Source organism: Puma concolor, chromosome B1, assembly GCF_028749965.1.
Source record: "Puma concolor isolate L17-30 chromosome B1, mPumCon1.1.hap2, whole genome shotgun sequence".
Taxonomy (NCBI): Eukaryota; Metazoa; Chordata; class Mammalia; order Carnivora; family Felidae; genus Puma; species Puma concolor.
Genome location: NC_141670.1, coordinates 107,364,802 through 107,386,173, shown reverse-complemented (window position 1 = coordinate 107,386,173; position 21,372 = coordinate 107,364,802). Strand labels below are relative to the sequence as shown.

The 21,372-nt window shown below is 39.1% G+C and overlaps 1 long non-coding RNA gene across 1 annotated transcript in view; it reads right to left on the bottom strand.

Moving 5' to 3' along the window:
* Positions 1-15,739, bottom strand: part of LOC147581798 (uncharacterized) — a 238,864-nt gene extending 223,125 nt beyond the window's left edge. Inside the window, exon 1 of the long non-coding RNA XR_015249762.1 lies at positions 15,448-15,739. This is a non-coding gene — a long non-coding RNA (uncharacterized LOC147581798). The remainder of the gene's footprint in view (positions 1-15,447) is intronic.
* Positions 15,740-21,372: the final 5,633 nt, after the last annotated feature.

Here is a 21,372-nt window from a genome sequence, read left to right as displayed (position 1 = left end):
GTGCATGATTCCTCTTTATATTTTTTTAACTTATTTTTTTAATGTCTATTCTTGTGTGAGAGAGAGAGAGAGAGAGAGAGAGGTGGGGGTGGGGGGAGGCAGAGAAAGAAGGAGACCAGAATCCAAAGCAGGCTCCAGGCTCTGAGCTATTAGCACAGAGCCTGATGGGGTGTGAACCCACAAACTGTGAGGTCATGACCTGAGGCGAAGTCAGACACTCAACTGACAGAGTCACCCAGGTGCCTGATTCCTCTTAATTTTTGGACAGAAACAACTTGATTGTTAATTCCATTATACAACACTTTTCAATGTGAGTTGCTATCATAGAGCATTATTTATCAATTTATACTAATTTTATTGTTATGTATTCTCATAAAGTTTCTAACTTGCAATTATATTATTAATAATGTAGTGCATACTGAACACGTATTGTAAGTGTATGCATTTTTTTCTTTCTTGAAAGATTTCTAAAGCTTATATTTAATTGCTGTTTATTGTTATTCCTCTAAATGGTAGGTTATTCTAAGTGACAATGGGGCACAGAGAAGTAGAATAATGTCTCATTAAGGTAGTAAGTGACTCAAATAATTTGCTATGGATAACTATAACATCCTAAAGTACATGGTTTCTCCCCAGCTGCCCTCATCAAAATTAGAAACTAAAATTCTACTTTCAATTTTTTGTTAACTCAAAAGAAAAATTAGTTATACTCATCTGATTATGATGTAACAAGATGGTAACTAAAGAAAATACTGCAAGTAAAATCAGATATGGTAAAATGCAAATCTTTAGTAAATCATTTGCCAGCCACATAATTTTGAAAGTGCATTTACCCACTCTAAGTGTCTGTACCTTCATGACTGAACTAGGAAAAGAACATAAGATGCTTCTAGAATCCCCAGATGTGTGCAATGATACCTGAAAGTAGAGTATTTCAGTTTGCATAACCAAATTCAAAGTCATTCTGGATTCATAAACAGAGCTCAGTATTTTGTTTTCTTTTTCAAGTTTTTATTTGAATTCCAATTAGTTAACATAGAGTATAATGTTAGTTTCAGGAGGAGAATTTAGTGATTCAACACTTCCATACAATACCCAGTGCTTATCACAACAAGTGCACTATTTTTTTTAATTTTTTTAAATGTTTGTTTATTTTTGAGAGAGAGAGCGACAGAGCAAGAGTAGGAGAGGAACATAGAGAGAGAGGGAGACACAGAATCTGAAGCAGGCTCCAGGCTCTGAGCTGTGAGCACAGAGACTGATGTGGGGCTCGACTCATGAACAGCGAGATCATGACCTGAGCTGAAGTCAGAAGCTTAATGGACTGAGCCACCCAGGGTCCCTCAAGTGCTCTCTTTAATACCCATCTCCCATTTAACCCATCTCCCACCCACACCACCTCCCCTTAAGCAACCCTGTTTGTTCTCTATAGTTAAAGTCTATTTTATGATTTGCCTCTATTTCGTCACCCCCCCATGATCATGTTTTGTTTTTTAAGTTCCTCATATGAGTGAATCACATCGTATTTGTCTTTCTCTGTCTGACCTACTTTGCTTAGCATAATACTCTAACAGAGTTCAGTATTAAGCAGAAAAAGTATGTTGAACTCTAGGAACTTTATTTCTAGTGTTTATGCTAGAAGACTCTAGTGTTTACATTCAAAATCTGAAGACACTCTTTAAACACAATTGATTTACATTTTGCTTGATGCATATGCAGACTGAGGTCTAGAAGTGAAATTTTAAAAATCAAAGGCTGTGATAATTGAGGAAGATGGCGGCTTAGGAGGAAGCTGGGCTCACCCCGCGTCCTGCTGATCACTTAGATTCCACCTACACCTGCCTAAATAACCCAGAAAACCGCCAGAGGATTAGCAGAACGGAGTCGCCGGAGCCAAGCGCAGACGAGAGGCCCACCGAAGAGGGTAGGAAGGGTGGCGAGGCGGTGCGTGCTCCACGGACTGGCGGGCGGGAGCCGGGGTGGAGGGGCGGCTCGCCAGCCAAGCAGAGCCCCCGAGTCTGGCTTGCAAAGAGCGGAAGGGCCTGACGGACTGTGTTCCCACAACAAGCGCGACTTAGCTTCTGGGAGGTCGTAAGTTAACAGCACTGCTCAGAAAGCGGGAAGGCTGGAGGACAAAGGGAAGGAGAGCTGCTGAGCCCGTGGACGACAGAGCTCAGTTTGGTGGGGAACAAAGGTGCTCGCCAGCGCCATCTCCCCCGCCCATCCCCCAGCCAAAATCCCAAAGAGAACCAGTTCCTGCCAGGGAACTTGCTCGCTCCTCGCAAACACCCAACTGTGCGCTTCTGCGGAGCCAAACCTCCGGCAGCGGATCTGACTCCCTCCTGCTGCCACAGGGCCCCTCCTGAAGTGGATCACCTAAGGAGAAGCAAGCTAAGCCTGCCCCTCCTGCCCCTGTGCACCTTGCCTACCCACCCCAGCTAAGACGCCAGATCCCCAGCATCACAAGCCTGGCAGTGTGCAAGTAGCCCAGACAGGCCACCCCACCCCACAGTGAATCCCGCCCCTAGGAGAGGGGAAGAGAAGGCACGCACCAGTCTGACTGTGGCCCCAGCGGTGGGCTGGGGGCAGACATCAGGTCTGACTGCGGCTCCGCCCACCAACTCCAGTTATACACCACAGCACAGGGGAAGTGCCCTGCAGGTCCTCACCACGCCAGGGACTATCCAAAATGACCAAGCGGAAGAATTCCCCTCAGAAGAATCTCCAGGAAATAACAACAGCTAATGACCTGATCAAGAAGGATTTAAATAATATAACAGAAACTGAATTTAGAATAATAGTCATAAAATTAATCGCTGGGCTTGAAAACAGTAGAGCTGACAGCAGAGAATCTCTTGCTACAGAGATCAAGGGACTAAGGAACAGTCACGAGGAGCTGAAAAACGCTTTAAACGAAATGCATAACAAAATGGAAACGACGACGACTCGGATTGAAGAGGCAGAGGAGAGAATAGGTGAACTAGAAGATAAAGTTATGGAAAAAGAGGAAGCTGAGAAAAAGAGAGATAAAAAAATCCAGGAGTATGAGCGGAAAATTAGAGAACTAAGTGATACACTAAAAAGAAATAATATACGCATAATTGGTGTCCCAGAGGAGGAAGAGAGAGGGAAAGGTGCTGAAGGGGTACTTGAAGAAATACTAGCTGAGAACTTCCCTGAAGTGGGGAAGGAAAAAGGCATTGAAATCCAAGAGGCACAGAGAACTCCCTTCAGACGTAACTTGAATTGATCTTCTGCACGACATATCATAGTGAAACTGGCAAAATACAAGGATAAAGAGAAAATTCTGAAAGCAGCAAGGGGTAAACGTGCCCTCACATATAAAGGGAGACCTATAAGACTCGTGACTGATCTCTCTTTTGAACTTGGCAGGCCAGAAAGAATTGGCACGAGATTTTCAGTGTGCTAGACAGAAAAAATATGCAGCCGAGAATCCCTTATCCAGCAAGTCTGTCATTTAGAATAGAAGGAGAGATAAAGGTCTTCCCAAACAAACAAAAACTGAAGGAATTTGTCACCACTAAACCAGCCCTCCAAGAGATCCTAAGGGGGACCCTGTGAGACAAAGTACCAGAGACATCGCTACAAGCATAAAACATACAGACATCACAATGACTCTAAACCCATATCTTTCTATAATAACACTGAATGTCAATGGATTAAATGCGCCAACCAAAAGACATAGGGTATCAGAATGGATAAAAAAACAAGACCCATCTATTTGCTGTCTACAAGAGACTCATTTTAGACCTGAGGACACCTTTAGATTGAGAGTGAGGGGATGGAGAACTATTTATCATGCTACTGGAAGCCAAAAGAAAGCTGGAGTAGCCATACTTCTATCAGACAAACTAGACTTTAAATTAAAGGCTGTAACAAGAGATGAAGAAGGACATTATATAATAGTGACAGGGTCTATCCATCAGGAAGAGCTAACAATTATAAATGTCTATGCGCCGAATACCGGAGCACCCAAATATATAAAACAATTATTCATAAACATAAGCAACCTTATTGAGAAGAATGTGGTAATTGCAGGGGACTTTAACACCCCACTTACAGAAATGGATAGATCATCTAGACACACGGTCAATAAAAAACAAGGGCCCTGAATGAGACATTGGATCAGATGGACTTGACAGATATATTTAGAACTCTGCATCCCAAAGCAACAGAATATACTTTCTTCTCGAGTGCACATGGAACATTCTCCAAGATAGATCATATACTGGGTCACAAAACAGCCCTTCATAAGTTTACAAGAATTGAAATCATACCATGCATACTTTCAGACCACAATGCTATGAAGCTTGAAATCAACCACAGAAAAAAGTCTGGAAAACCTCCAAAAGCATGGAGGTTAAAGAACACCCTACTAACGAATGAGTGGGTCAACCAGGCAATTAGAGAAGAAATTAAAAAATATATGGAAACAAACGAAAATGAAAATACAACAATCCAAACGCTTTGGGATGCAGCGAAGGCAGTCCTGAGAGGAAAATACATTGCAATCCAGGCCTATCTCAAGAAACAAGAAAAATCCCAAATACAAAATCTAACAGCACACCTAAAGGAAATAGAAGCAGAACAGCAAAGGCAGCCTAAACCCAGCAGAGGAAGAGAAATAATAAAGATCAGAGCAGAAATAAACAATATAGACTCTAAAAAAACTGTAGAGCAGATCAATGAAACCAAGAGTTGGTTTTTTGAAAAAATAAACAAAATTGACAAACCTCTAGCCAGGCTTCTCAAAAAGAAAAGGGAGATGACCCAAATAGATAAAATCATGAATGAAAATGGAATGATTACAACCAATCCCTCAGAGATACAAACAATTATCAGGGAATACTATGAAAAATTATATGCCAACAAATTGGACAACCTGGAAGAAATGGACAAATTCCTGAACACCCACACTCTTCCAAAACTCAATCAGGAGGAAATAGAAAGCTTGAACAGACCCATCACCAGCGAAGAAATTGAATCGGTTATCAAAAATCTCCCAACAAATAAGAGTCCAGGACCAGATGGCTTCCCAGGGGAGTTCTACCAGACGTTTAAAGCAGAGATAATACCTATCCTTCTCAAGCTATTCCAGGAAATAGAAAGGGAAGGAAAACTTCCAGACTCATTCTATGAAGCCAGTATTACTTTGATTCCCAAACCAGACAGAGACCCAGTAAAAAAAGAGAACTACAGGCCAATATCCCTGATGAATATGGATGCAAAAATTCTCAATAAGATACTAGCAAATCGAATTCAACGGCATATAAAAAGAATTCTTCACCATGATCAAGTGGGATTCATTCCTGGCACGCAGGGCTGGTTCAACATTCGCAAATCAATCAACGTGATACATCACATTAACAAAAAAAAAGAGAAAAACCATATGATCCTGTCAATTGATGCAGAAAAGGCCTTTGACAAAATCCAGCACCCTTTCTTAATAAAAACCCTTGAGAAAGTCGGGATAGAAGGAACATACTTAAACATCATAAAAGCCATTTATGAAAAGCCCACAGCTAACATCATCCTCAACAGGGAAAAACTGAGAGCTTCTTCCCTGAGATCAGGAACACGACAGGGATGCCCACTCTCACCACTGTTGTTTAACATAGTGCTGGAAGTTCTAGCATCAGCAATCAGACAACAAAAGGAAATCAAAGGCATCCAAATTGGCAAAGATGAAGTCAACCTTTCGCTTTTTGCAGATGACATGATATTATACATGGAAAATCCGATAGACTCCACCAAAAGTCTGCTAGAACTGATACATGAATTCAGCAAAGTTGCAGGATACAAAATCAATGTACAGAAATCAGTTGCATTCTTATACACTAACAATGAAGCAACAGAAAGACAAATAAAGAAACTGATCCCATTCACAATGGCACCAAGAAGCATAAAATACCTAGGAATAAATCTAACCAAAGATGTAAAGGATCTGTATGCTGAAAACTATAGAAAGCTTATGAAGGTAATTGAAGAAGATTTAAAGAAATGGAAAGACATTCCCTGCTCATGGATTGGAAGAATAAATATTGTCAAAATGTCAATACTACCCAAAGCTATCTACACATTCAATGCAATCCCAATCAAAATTGCACCAGCATTCTTCTCGAAACTAGAACAAGCAATCCTAAAATTCATATGGAACCACAAAAGGCCCCGAATAGCCAAAGTAATTTTGAAGAAGAACACCAAAGCAGGAGGCATCACAATCCCAGACTTTAGCCTCTACTACAAAGCTGTCATCATCAAGACAGCATGGTATTGGCACAAAAACAGACACATAGACCAATGGAATAGAATAGAAACCCCAGAACTAGACCCACAAACGTATGGCCAACTCATCTTTGACAAAGCAGGAAAGAACATCCAATGGAAAAAAGACAGTCTCTTTAACAAATGGTGCTGGGAGAACTGGACAGCAACATGCAGAAGGTTGAAACTAGACCACTTTCTCACACCATTCACAAAAATAAACTCAAAATGGATAAAGGACCTGAATGTGAGACAGGAAACCATCAAAACCTTAGAGGAGAAAGCAGGAAAAGACCTCTCTGACCTCAGCCATAGCAATCTCTTACTTGACACACCCCAAAGGCAAGGGAATTAAAAGCAAAAGTGAATTACTGGGACCTTATGAAGATAAAAAGCTTCTGCACAGCAAAGCAAACAACCAACAAAACTAAAAGGCAACCAACGGAATGGGAAAAGATATTTGCAAATGACATAACGGACAAAGGGCTAGTATCCAAAATCTATAAAGAGCTCACCAAACTCCACACCCGAAAAGCAAATAACCCAGTGAAGACATGGGCAGAAAACATGAATAGACACTTCTCTAAAGAAGACATCCGGATGGCCAACAGGCACATGAAAAGATGTTCAGCGTCGCTCCTTATCAGGGAAATACAAATCAAAACCACACTCAGGTATCACCTCACGCCAGTCAGAGTGGCCAAAATGAACAAATCAGGAGACTATAGATGCTGGAGAGGATGTGGAGAAACGGGAACCCTCTTGCACTGTTGGTGGGAATGCAAATTGGTGCAGCCGCTCTGGAAAGCAGTGTGGAGGTTCCTCAGAAAATTAAAAATAGACCTACCCTATGACCCAGCAATAGCACTGCTAGGACTTTATCCAAGGGACACAGGAGTACTGATGCATAGGGGCACTTGTACCCCAATGTTCATAGCAGCACTCTCAACAATAGCCAAATTATGGAAAGAGCCTAAATGTCCATCAACTGATGAATGGATCAAGAAATTGTGGTTTATATACACAATGGAGTACTACAGGGCAATGAGAAAGAATGAAATATGGCCCTTTGTAGCAATGTGGATGGAACTGGAGAGTGTGATGCTAAGTGAAATAAGCCATACAGAGAAAGACAGATACCATATGGTTTCACTCTTATGTGGATCCTGAGAAACTTAACAGGAACCCATGGGGGAGGGGAAGGAAAAAAAAAAAAAAAAGAGATTAGAGTGGGAGAGAGCCAAAGCATAAGAGACTGTTGAGAACTGAGAACAAACTAAGGGTTGATGGGGGGTGGGAGGGAGGAGAGGGTGGGTGATGGGTATTGAGGAGGGCACCTTTTGGGATGAGCACTGGGTGTTGTATGGAAACCAATTTGACAATAAATTTCATATATAAATTAAAAAATAAATAAATAAATAAATAAAAATCAAAGGCTGTGATACAGTCTTAGTAATTTAAAATTGCTCAAGAAGCTGGTTAAAATTACAGCTGTTGGACTCCATGTCAGAGATGATGTGTTAGTAGGACTGCTGGGGAACTGAAACATCTGAGTCTGTAGCAGGTTCTCCCAGGCAATCATGAAGCACAGTTTGAAAACTATGTGAATTACCTCACCTTTCTGAGCATCCATTGCTAAGCCTCCCAGAAAAGAAATAGTGTGATTCACTGACAGTCACTGATTTTCTTAAAGATCAGCAAAACTGATCTAATACCAGAAAGAGCTATGAAATTTAAAAATAAAAAGAGTCATTACATTTTTTGAACTTTAGAACTTTCAAACTAAAAAGAAAAAAAAACTTTAAGAGTATTTCAGCTATCTCAAGATTTATTTGGATTGGTTGTTAATTCAAATATGAGCTATTTTTGGAAGTTGTATGTGTTCTTGGAATCAGAAAGTATTTTAAAGTTGTTTTCTTAATACTTAATGTATAACAGCATAATGAGTGGAGTCAGGGAGTATTCATCAGGCAACCATCACTGGAGATTATTAACACGGACAGACAGGTTTTTCCCTCCCTGCAGTAATGAACCTCACCTTTATAAGAGGACCATGTAGGGGTGCCTGCCAGGTTTAGTTGGTTAAGTGGCCGACTTCGGCTCAGGTTATGACCTCACGGTTCACGAGTTCGATCCCATGTTGGGCTCTGTACTGACAGCTCAGAGCTTGGAGCCTGCTTCAAATTCTGTTTCCCCTGCTCACGATCTCTCTCTCTCTCTCTTTCTCTCTCTCTCTCTCTCTCTCTGTCGAAAATAAATTAAAATTTTTTTTAACTTTTATAAGAGGACCATTTATCTTCAGCCATGTGTAATGGCAAAGTAAGGGTGAACAGAAACTTTCTGAAAATTGAAAATATTTGACAAGCAATCAATGAAATGAAATATGGTGAAAATCACATGGAACACAGAAGTAATAACATGGTACGATGCCAAGAATAATTTCATTTCATGCAAATATTTATTGTTCACATTTATGAAGTTGTGAAATGTTCTATTTTAAATTTGTATGAGGAATTAGAGAATAAAATGAAATTCATTAGATAACTAGAGGATCAAGGTGTAACTATATGTGTATCATATTCTGCATATATCTCATTCTAGATGTTCTAGATGAAGTACAAAAATATTGGGGCGCCTGGGTGGCTCAGTCGGTTGAGCGTCCGACTTCAGCTCAGGTCACGATCTCACAGTTCGTGACTTCGAGCCCCGCCAGGCTCTGGGCTGATAGCTCAGAGCCCGGAGCCTGCTTCCGATTCTGTCTCCCTCTCTCTCTGCCCCTCCTCCATTCATGCTCTGTCTCTCTCTGTCTCAAAAATAAATAAACATTAAAAAAAATTTTACAAATAAAAAAATAAAAAAAATATTGACACTGAGATTGTGCTGTAAGGGTGGAATTTGAATAAAATGTTTCTTGACCATCAAAACAGATTTCAGGTACTAGGTTTGGTATGAGAACAAAAACGTGGTCTGAGAAAAAATTTGTTCCTATAACAAGAAAAAATATACGCATCTACTCAACTTTTAGAACATATGGAATACTATTATAACTTTTACTGTCCTTTACACTAATTTCAACATCTGTGTTATTCTGGGCCAATTTTAGTTTTAATTTGACTGATTTCTTCCTCATCATGAATTATATTTTCCTACCTCTTTGCATATTCAGTAATTTTTATGGCATGCTAGATAACATGAAACTTGCCTTGTTGGGAACTGTATATTTTTAAAATTCTTGTGAGTATCTGTGATGATTTTTAAAGAAATATTTTAGATATGCAGTTAAATTACAAAAACTATTTATTATTTTTGGATCTCACTTTTAATATTTGCTTGGCAAGACTAAATCCCCATTTTGCTGAATGCTGATTATTCCCCACTACTTAGGCATGCACCTCTGAGTACTCTACTCATTATCCTGTTAATCGTGGTTTTCAAGTCAGACTGATAGCAGCAGGCACTTCTTCGACAGCCCATTATTTGTCATCTGAGTACATGGAGCTACATACAGTGCAGATATACAGTTAAGAACAGGTAAAGCTTAATCAAATAAGAATGCAGAGCACTGCGTACAGCAGAATCATTGTTAGACAAAATCTTTTAACAGCAAGACTAAATTTGTAATACTCCACCCATGCCTGCCAAATAACGAAAGTCAGCTAAGGTTTCCAAATGCCTTCCCTCCCCCATTAGACTTCTACTTGGGATGTTTGAAAAAGCTGAAATATCTTTGCTGGAAAAAAAAAGAAATATTTAATTTTTTTAATATTTATTTATTTTTGAGAGACAGAGAGACAGAGAGACAGAGTTTGAGTGGTGGAGGAACACAGAGAGAGAGGGAGACACAGAATCTGAAGCAAGCTCCAGACTCTGAGCTGTCAGCATAGAGCCCTCCACAGGGGTCAAACGCGGAAACCGTGAGATCGTGACCTGAGCCAAAGTCGGACACTCATCCAACTGAGCCACCCAGGTGCCCCAAGAAATCTTTAAATGAGGACTGCAGGTATGCTGTGATTCTCGTTCTCTCCATCATTTTCCTTCTTCTCTTTCCCCTAAAATACATTTCTCAGAGGCGTCTTGAATTTTAAACACTTTTGATATTAGGTTATCAATAATTTTAAAGCAGAGATTCAAGTGGCAAAGTTTCTCTATTATGCCTTTTATTTTTTAGTATATTAAAATGCATATCTCTTTAAATTTATTTTTGACTACAAGTATCCATGTTACTCATCAAAGTTAAAACTCCCATCTTTCTAGAAGTGATAAGTTTGGGGAACAATTTTTGATCACTAATGAACATTATAATGTAAGATTAAATAGATAAATGCTGGTTTATGAACTATACTTTTTGTCAAGCACTCTCTATAAATTTAAGATGAACTTATTTCTTGATTTCTTATATGTTATTGTTAGCTGTTAACAGATTTCTCATTATGTTTTCCTTCTTAAATTGTACTTTTGTTGCTATTGCTGGAGTAGCATTATACAAAATTACAGTATGGTTGTTATTGTTTCAAAAACTCTGCACATCGTTTAAAATCAAAAGTCTTTCTAAAAGCTTCAGGCTCTAGGGGTGCCCGGGTGGCTCACTTGGTTAAGTGTCAGACTTTGACCTAGGTCATGATCTGATGGGTCCATGAGATCTCACACTTCCTTCCAACAAATGACATCATCACCCATATTTACCATGTTCTTTCCAACACTTAGGTTAAGGAAACTCTGTTAGGTGAGTAAGACTGTTATGCTTCAAGGAAATGTCTCAACAAACATTTGAAAGGACAATTATCTGAGGAGGAAATACAACAATTTTGTCTTACTTTCATTGTGGCACAGACTGTCTAGCTGTTCGCTGAACCATGTACCTTTGCCTAAGCAAAGTAGCTACACCTTTCTTGCTGTTAAATGAACACGGATGAGTTATTTTTAGTCAATGAAGTGTCGGTGGAAGTGATGTGTGTCATTGTTTATACCATATCTTGTGTGAGTCTTTATCTTTTCTCTTATTTTCCAGGTATAGATCCCCAGACTGTAATGAAAACCACAGGTTTAGTATGTCAGCCCTTCCATATACCTATTTCCCTGCTGGCTGATCTTTACAAAAGCAAAACTTAAACTAATATTGTATTAAGTGTGGAGAAGGTAGGATTGTACATGGTGAATGTTCCAGGCAGTTCTCTTCAGATAACCTGGAAAACATAAAAATAGGAACTGAGGCTTCCATTCCATTAAGATTAGCTACCCTCAACTCTTTTTCCCACAGAACAAAGGGGAGGGGTTACACAAAATTCCAACTTCTTCTCAGAAACTGGTTCCCAGCATCTCTGTAAACAGCTGGATCCAAGAAAACAATTTGTTCTTTACTGGCAGGGCTAATATCAAGCTCATCTGATATAAATGGGACAGCTGAAGATGGGATCCTTTATAAGGAACAAAGCCTGACAGAGTATTCATCTGAGTCCTAGACCAACTTGTCTTCTTGCAGGATGACTGGAGGACAATGCATTCACGCACTGACCCTTCTGCCCATAACTATCAGCCTTCAAGAAATGATGCTAGGGTTTAGACAAAGTCATTTCTTGACATTATGCCCCCTGTGGTTTCAGTCTTTTTAACAGCCTTGCCTTTAACAATACATTGTGATGAGAAGAAATAACTTTTTCTCTCCCTTAGTCATTCAAGGGTGGTTTTTGAGTGTACATAATTTATTGTTTATGCTAATTATGTTTTTCTTTTTCTTACCCATTTCTTATAAGTGTTTTACATGCAAGCATTGCATTTCCGTGTTTTTTTTTTTACTTTTTTATGGATTTTAGAAAGAGAAAATTGTTTTACTTGCATATAGTAAATATTCTAAACATAAACAACCTGCCAAATGCTCCAAATTGTATATGAATTTATTGTTACCTGCATATTATCTACAAGTAACATTTATTACCTCCAAAATATTGAAAAACTATCAGATAAATAATTTAAATATGAAAACAAGAAATAAGGGATAAGAAAGGGCAAAAATAAGTCTCAAACTAAATAAGAAGGAAAGCACATTAAATAAATTTTGTCAATTAAAATTTTGGTATGCATTGTCAAAAATAACCACAAAACTAAAAAAAAGTTCATTCTTTTCAGTCTTCGTATATTATTTAAAATGTTATACACCTAGCTTCAATCCACTTGTACAATTTAAAGGAATATTTTCTGAATCATGAGACTCCAGGCAGTAGCTTAGTGTGGGAAGAAAAGCTAAACATTTTCTCATTTTACCAAATTAGTTTGACCTGTTTCTCAAACTAGAATTTCTATTTCTTTTGAAAAATGAGGCAGATATTTCAATGTCTCAAAGCTTGAGACGTAGGGCTGGAGGATCCATTAGGCTCAGCTCGCTTTAAACCCAACTCCCAACCTTGTAGCAAGGCCCCCAGTCTGCCTCTCCCCTGTGCTGCACCGTATACAATTTTCACCTATTTCTTTCATGAAGTCCAAGGAAAAATTTTCCTTTTCTCAAAATCATAATAATTTAGTCTTTGTAGGTATGTGTGTGTGCATGTGTGCGTGCACCTACTCACATATTTCTCTTCTCTATCTGGACAAGAAAGAATGAATGCTGAAATGAAGGATTACAGTAAATATGAAGGTTTAGAACTCAGAAGAACAAAATTAAGGATATTTCTGTACTTTGTGTTCAATGAGGACATAAGTAAAAGTCACAGTAAGTCCCTCGTGATGTTCAGAGTTTTCCTCTAAGAAATGCACACTACTTTTAAATAGTTCATTTAAGTGCTAGTTCTTTAATTTTAAGCACTTTGACAAGGAAAAAGAAAGTAGTGTTTATTTATGGTAGGAAAGAGAACGTTAACTGAGCCAGAAAATAAGATATGTGTTCGTAAATTTCCTATTATGTCAAAAAGCACGGTATTAAACATTTTAAGGTCAAAGCACATATTTAACAAAAGCCACTGCAAACTTCTCTTCTTTGCTCTTATTATCTTATGCAACCTTAAAGTGAACGAATCAGAAAAACGATTTTGTGTGCTTACTCTTCATCATAGATGATCTTTTCTTCTGTGCTTGCCCAGCATTAAGAAATATCTTAAAAAAATAATACATTTTAAAAGAAATCAGTGTTTCCAGATTGGTAGTTTTTTTAAGTGGCAAAAGTTTTCACACACTCATCAAAGGAAGAAATCACCAAGGAGTAAATATTTTACAATTTATCACTTTTAAAATGTTACGCACAAAATGTGAGCACTTCCATATAACCCCTCTGATTACCGATAGCAAAGTCCGACTTATTTTTGGAATACTGTAAAGACTGAAAAATTGTTGTCAGAACAATATTTATTTTCACTGAGTAGCTGTCACTATGTAGTTCTGTAATCATTTTAGCATATGGAGGTAAACATTTAAGCTAAGAATGTGTATTAGTTTTCCACTCTGCTATAACTAATTACCACAAACTCAGCCGTTTAAAACCACACACACACACACACAAAAATGCATTGTCTCCCAATTCCATAGAATTAGAATTCTGTCAAGATGTGGCTGATAGCCTTAAATACAAATACAATTTTAAAGCAGATAGCCTTAGTATTACATATTCGTACACTGCAAGGATTGCATGGAGATCTTTGAGGGATCATCCTACCTACTACAGAATGTTAAAATTGATGTTTAGTGAGAACAAACTGAGGGTTGATGGGGGGTGGGAGGGAGGGGAGGGTGGGTGATGGGTATTGAGGAGGGCACCTTTTGGGATGAGCACTGGGTGTTGTATGGAAACCAATTTGACAATAAATTTCATATATTGAAAAAAATGTTAAAAGAAATAAAATAAAATTGATGTTTACAAACACTTTAGTAATTGGATTTTGTTTGTTTCAAGTTTTTTTTTTAATTCTAATTAGTTAACATATGGTGTAATATTGGTTTCAGGAACAGAATTCAGTGATTCATCACTTACTTAAAACACCAAGTGCTCATCACAAGTGCCTGCCTTCAAACCCATCACCCGTTTAGCCCATCCCCCACCCAATTTCCCTCCAGCAACACTCAGTTTATTTTGTGTAGTTGAGTCTTGAATGGTTTGCTTCCCTCTCTTGTTTTTCTCCCCTCCCCTATGTTCATCTGTTTTGTTTCTTAAATTCCACATATAAGTGAAATCATATAACATTTGTCTTTTCCTTACTGACTTACTTCTCTTAGCATAATACACTCTAGCTCAAACCACATCATTGCAAATGATTTCATCATTTTTGATGGCTGAGTAATATTCTATTCATATATATATATGAATATTCTATTCATATATATATGTATATGTATATACATATACACGTGTATATATATGTGTGTGTGTATATATATATATATATATATATATATATATATATATATCTATATCATATCATACCTTCTTTATTCCTTCTTTAGTCAATGGATATTTGGGCTCTTTCCATACTTTGGCTATTGTTGATAATGTTGCTATAAACATTGGGATGAATGTGCCCCTTTGAATCAGTATTTTTGTATCCTTTGTGTAAATACCTAGTTGCACAATTGCTAGGTCATACAGTAGTTCTATTTTTAACTTTTTGAGGAACCTCCACATTGGAGTCAGTCCAACTTCTTATCTATATCTCATGATAAGAAAAATATATATTTAAAAATTTTGATAGCAAATGAGCAAAAATCTTAAGTGTTTTCATCTCAATGTTAAAAATCTCATGACTATCTAATTTATACCCCTGCTGCTCCATTTAGATAGTAATTTTTAAATTTTTGACCAAGATCCTGTTAGAAGCATATCTTTCTTCACAACCCAATACAAAATTAAACAGTCTCACAAGTACTCATATCATGTACATATATAACTGAAACATACATTTCCAACAGAAATGCTTTCCTTACTTTTAATATATAATACACACTCATTTTATGCTTTTGGTTTATTCTATTTTATTTACTTAAAAAATAAAATTCTCACAAAAAAACAAATTCTCGTTTTAACTGATGAAACTGATTTCATAACTTACTAATAAATAGTAGTAGTTTGAAAACAAAATCTTACTTCAGAGACTCCAAATTAAGCCATATTGTATTTACTGCTCTCTACTGAAGTGATGAATTGTCAGTAGTTCTCACAGAATGGAATATGAAAATAGAACTTACCTGCCAAAATTGGGGACCTCTCCTCTCTCCAGTCCTTAGCTAATCTTCCAAGAATCACTATTCTTTTCTAGTGTAGCAACATAAATGGAGATCTGCACTTTTTATGCTGGTCAGACACCAAAGGTTCTCAGCTCCCTTAAGATCATCCTTTCAGAACACTATGGTCGGAAGATGGCGGCATAGGAGGACTCTGGGCTCACCGCGCGTCCTGCTGATCACTTAGATTCCACCTACACCTGCCTAAATAACCTAGAAAACCGCCAGAGGATTAGCAGAACGGAGTCTCCAGAGCCAAGTGCAGACGAGAGGCCCACGGAAGAGGGTAGGAAGGGCGGCGAGGCGGTGCGTGCTCCACGGACTGGCAGGAGGGAGCCGGGGTCAGGGAGAGGCGGCCCGCTGGCCAAGCAGAGCCCCGGAGTCTGGCTTGCAAAAGTGGAGGGGCCGGACGGACTGTGTTCCGACAGCAAGCGGGACTTAGAGTCTGGGAGGTCATAAGTTAACAGCTCTGCTCGGAAAGCGGGAAGGCTGGAGGACAAAATGAGGGAGAGTTGCTGAGTCCCCGGACAACAGAGCTCAGTTTGGCGGGGAACAAAGGCGCTCGCCAGCGCCATCTCCCTTGCCCATCCCCCAGCCAAAATCCCAAAGAGAACCAGTTCCTGCCAGGGAACTTGCTCAGTCTGCGCAAAAACCCAACTCTGCGCTTCTGCGGAGCCAAACCTCCAGCAGCGGGTCTGACTCCCTCCCGCTGCCACAGGGCCCCTCCTGAAGTGGATCACCTAAGGAGAAGCGAGCTAAGCCTGCCCCTCCTGCCCCTGTGCACCTTGCCAACCCACCCCAGCTAATACGCCAGATCCCCAGCATCACAACCCTGGCAGTGTGCAAGTAGCCCAGACGGGCCACCCCACCCCACAGTGAATCCCGCCCCTAGGAGAGGGGAAGAGAAGGCACGCACCAGTCTGACTGTGGCCCCAGCGGTGGGCTGGGGGCAGATATCAGGTCTGACTGAGGCTCCGCCCACCAACTCCAGTTATACACCACAGCACAGGGGAAGTGCCCTGCAGGTCCTCACCACGCCAGGGACTATCCAAAATGACCAAGCAGAAGAATTCCCCTCAGAAGAATCTCCAGGAAATAACAACAGCTAATGACCTGATCAAAAAGGATTTAAATAATATAACAGAAAGTGAATTTAGAATAATAGTCATAAAATTAATCGCTGGGCTTGAAAACAGTATAGAGGACAGCAGAGAATCTCTTGCTACAGAGATCAAGGGACTAAGGAACAGTCAGGAGGAGCTGAAAAACGCTTTAAAGGAAATGCAAAACAAAATGGAAACGACGACGACTCGGATTGAAGAGGCAGAGGAGAGAATAGGTGAACTAGAAGATAAAGTTATGGAAAAAGAGGAAGCTGAGAAAAAGAGAGATTAAAAAAAAATCCAGGAGTATGAGGGGAAAATTAGAGAACTAAGTGATACACTAAAAAGAAATAATATACGCATAATTGGTATCCCAGAGGAGGAAGAGAGAGGGAAAGGTGCTGAAGGTGTACTAGAAGAAATCATAGCTGAGAACCTCCCTGAACTGGGGAAGGAAAAAGGCATTGAAATCCAAGAGGCACAGAGAACTCCCTTCAGATGTAACTTGAATCGATCTTCTGCACAACATATCATAGTGAAACTGGCAAAATACAAGGATAAAGAGAAAATTCTGAAAGCAGCTAGGGATAAGCGTGCCCTAACATTTAAAGGGAGACCTATAAGACTCGTGACTGATCTCTCTTTTGAAACTTGGCAGGCCAGAAAGGATTGGCAGGAGATCTTCAATGTGATGAACAGAAAAAATATGGAGCCGAGAATCCTTTATCCTGCAAGTCTGTCATTTAGAATAGAAGGAGACATAAAGTTCTTCCCAAACAAACAAAAACTGAAGGAATTTGTCACCACTAAACCAGCTGTACAAGAGATCCTAAGGGGGATCCTGTGAGACAAAGTACCAGAGACATCGATACAAGCATAAAACATACAGACATCACAATGACTCTAAACCCATATCTTTCTATAATAACACTGAATGTAAATGGATTAAATGCGCCAACCAAAAGAATGGATAAAAAAACAAGACCCATCTATTTGCTCTCTACAAGAGACTCATTTTAGACCTGTGGACACCTTTAGATTGAGAGTGAGGGGACAGACAACTATTTATCATGGTACTGGAAGCCAAACGAAAGGTGGAGTACCCATACTTATATCAGACAAACTAGACTTTAAATTAAAGGCTCTAACAAGAGATGAAGAAGGGCATTATATAATAATTATAGCGTCTATCTATCAGGAAGAGCTAACAGTTATAAATGTCTATGTGCCAAATACGGGAGCCCCCAAAAATATAAAACAATTACTCATAAACATAAGAAACCTTATTGATAAGAATGTGGTAATTGCAGGGGACTCTAACACTCCACTTACAGAAATGGATAGATCATCTAGACACACGGTCAATAAAGAAACAAGGGCCCTGAATGAGACATTGGATCAGATGGACTTGACAGATATATTTAGAACTCTGCATCCCAAAGCAACAGAATATACTTTCTTCTCGAGTGCACATGGAACATTCTCCAAGATACATCATATACTGGGTCACAAAACAGCCCTTCATAAGTTTACAAGAAAATTATACCATGCATACTTTCAGACCACAATGCTATGAAGCTTGAAATCAACCACAGGGAAAAGTCTGGAAAACCAACAAAAGCATGGAGGTTAAAGAACACCCTACTAAAGAATGAGTGGGTCAACCAGGCAAGTCGAGAAGAAATTAAAAAATATATGGAAACAAACGAAAATGAAAATACAACAATCCAAACGCTTTGGGACGCAGCAAAGGCAGTCCTGAGAGGAAAATACATTGCAATCCAGGCCTATCTCCAGAAACAAGAAAAATCCCAAATACAAAATCTAACAGCACACCTAAAGGAAATAGAAGCAGAAGAGCAAAGGCAGCCTAAACCCAGCAGAAGAAGAGAAATAATAAAGATCAGAGCAGAAATAAACAATATAGACTCTAAAAAAACTGTAGAGCAGATCAATGAAACCAAGAGTTGGTTTTTTGAAAAAATAAACAAAATTGACAAACCTCTAGCCAGGCTTCTCAAAAAGAAAAGGGAGATGACCCAAATAGATAAAATCATGAATGAAAATGGAATTATTACAACCAATCCCTCAGAGATACAAACAGTTATCAGGGAATACTATGAAAAATTATATACCAACAAATTGGACAACCTGGAAGAAATGGACAAATTCCTAAACATCCACACTCTTCCAAAACTCAATCAGGAGGAAATAGAAAGCTTGAACAGACCCATAACCAGCGAAGAAATTGAATCGGTTATCAAAAATCTCCCAACAAATAAGAGTCCAGGACCAGATGGCTTCCCAGGGGAGTTCTACCAGACGTCTAAAGCAGAGATAATACCTATCCTTCTCAAGCTATTCCAAGAAATAGAAAGGGAAGGAAAACTTCCAGACTCATTCTATGAAGCCAGTATTACTTTGATTCCCAAACCAGACAGAGACCCAGACAGAGAACTACAGGCCAATATCCCTGATGAATATGGATGCAAAAATTCTCAATAAGATACTAGCAAATCGGATTCAACAGCATATAAAAAGAATTATTCACCATGATCAAGTGGGATTCATTCCTGGGATGCAGGGCTGGTTCAATATTCGTAAATCAATCAACGTGATACATCACATTAATAAAAGAAAAGATAAGAACCATATGATTCTGTCAATCGATGCAGAAAAGGCCTTTGACAAAATTCAGCACCCTTTCTTAATAAAAACCCTTGAGAAAGTCAGGATAGAAGGAACATACTTAAACATCATAAAAGCCATTTATGAAAAGCCCACAGCTAACATCATCCTCAATGGGGAAAATCTGAGAGATTTTTCCCTGAGATCAGGAACACGACAGGGATGCCCACTCTCACTGCTGTTGTTTAACATAGTGCTGGAAGTTCTAGCATCAGCAATCAGACAACAAAAGGAAATCAAAGGCATCACAATTGGCAAAGACGAAGTCAAACTTTTGCTTTTTTGCAGATGACATGATACTATACATGGAAAATCCGATAGACTCCACCAAAAGTCTGCTAGAACTGATACATGAATTCAGCAAAGTTGCAGGATACAAAATCAATGTACAGAAATCAGTTGCATTCTTATACACTAACAATGAAGCAACAGAAAGACAAATCAAGAAACTGATCCCATTCACAATTGCACCAAGAAGCATAAAATACCTAGGAATAAATCTAACCAAAGATGTAAAAGATCTGTATGCTGAAAACTATAGAGAGCTTATGAAGGTAATTGAAGAAGATATAAAGAAATGGAAAGACATTCTGTTCTCATGGTTGGAAGAATAAATATTGTTAAAATGTCAATACTACCCAAAGCTATCTACACATTCAATGCAATCCCAATCAAAATTGCACCAGCATTCTTCTCGAAACTAGAATAAGCAATCCTAAAATTCATATGGAACCACAAAACGCCCTGAATAGCCAAAGTAATTTTGAAGAAGAAGACAAAGCAGGAGGCATTACAATCCCAGACTTTAGCCTCTACTACAAAGCTGTCATCATCAAGACAGCATGGTATTGGCACAAAAACAGACACATAGACCAATGGAATAAAATAGAAACCCCAGAACTAGACCCACAAACGTATGGCCAACTAATCTTTGACAAAGCAAGAAAGAACATCATATGGAAAAAAGACAGTCTCTTTAACAAATGGTGCTGGGAGAACTGGACAGCAACATGCAGAAGGTTGAAACTAGACCACTTTCTCACACCATTCACAAAAATAAACTCAAAATGGATAAAGGACCTGAATGTGAGACAGGAAACCATCCAAACCCTAGAGGAGAAAGCAGGAAAAGACCTCTCTGACCTCAGCCATAGCAATCTCTTACTCGACACTTCCCCAAAGGCAAGGGAATTAAAAGCAAAAATGAATTACTGGGACCTTATGAAGATTACAAGCTTCTGCACAGCAAAGGAAACATCCAACAAAACTAAAAGGCAACCAACAAAATGGGAAAAGATATATGCAAATGACATATCGGACAAAGGGCTAGTATCCAAAATCTATAAAGAGCTCACCAAACTCCACACCCTAAAAACAAATAACCCAGTGAAGAAATGGGCAGAAAACATGAATAGACACTTCTCTAAAGAAGACATCTGTATGGCCAACGAGCACATGAAAAGATGCTCAACGTCGCTCCTTATCAGGGAAATACAAATCAAAACCACACTCAGATATCACCTCATGCCAGTCAGAGTGGCCAAAATGAACAAATCAGGAGACTATAGATGCTGGCGAGGATGTGGAGAAACGGGAACCCTCTTGCCCTGTTGGTGGGAATGCAAACTGGTGCAGCCACTCTGGAAAACAGTGCGGAGGTTCCTCAGAAAATTAAAAATAGACCTACCCTATGACCCAGCAATAGCACTGCTAGGAATTTACCCAAGAGATACAGGAGTACTGATGCATAGGGGCACTTGTACCCCAATGTTTGTAGCAGCACTCTCAACAATAGCCAAATTATGGAAAGAGCCTAAATGTCCATCCACTGATGAATGGATAAAGAAATTGTGGTTTATATACACAATGGAGTACTACATGGCAATGAGAAAGAACGAAATACGGCCCTTTGTAGCAACGTGGATGGAGCTGGAGAGTGTGATGCTAAGTGAAATAAGCCATACAGAGAAAGACAGATACCATATGGTTTCACTCTTAGGTGGATCCTGAGAAACTTAACAGAAACCCATGAGGGAGGGGAAGGGAAAAAAAAGAAGTTAGAGTGAGAGAGAGCCAAGCATAAGAGACTCTTAAAAAC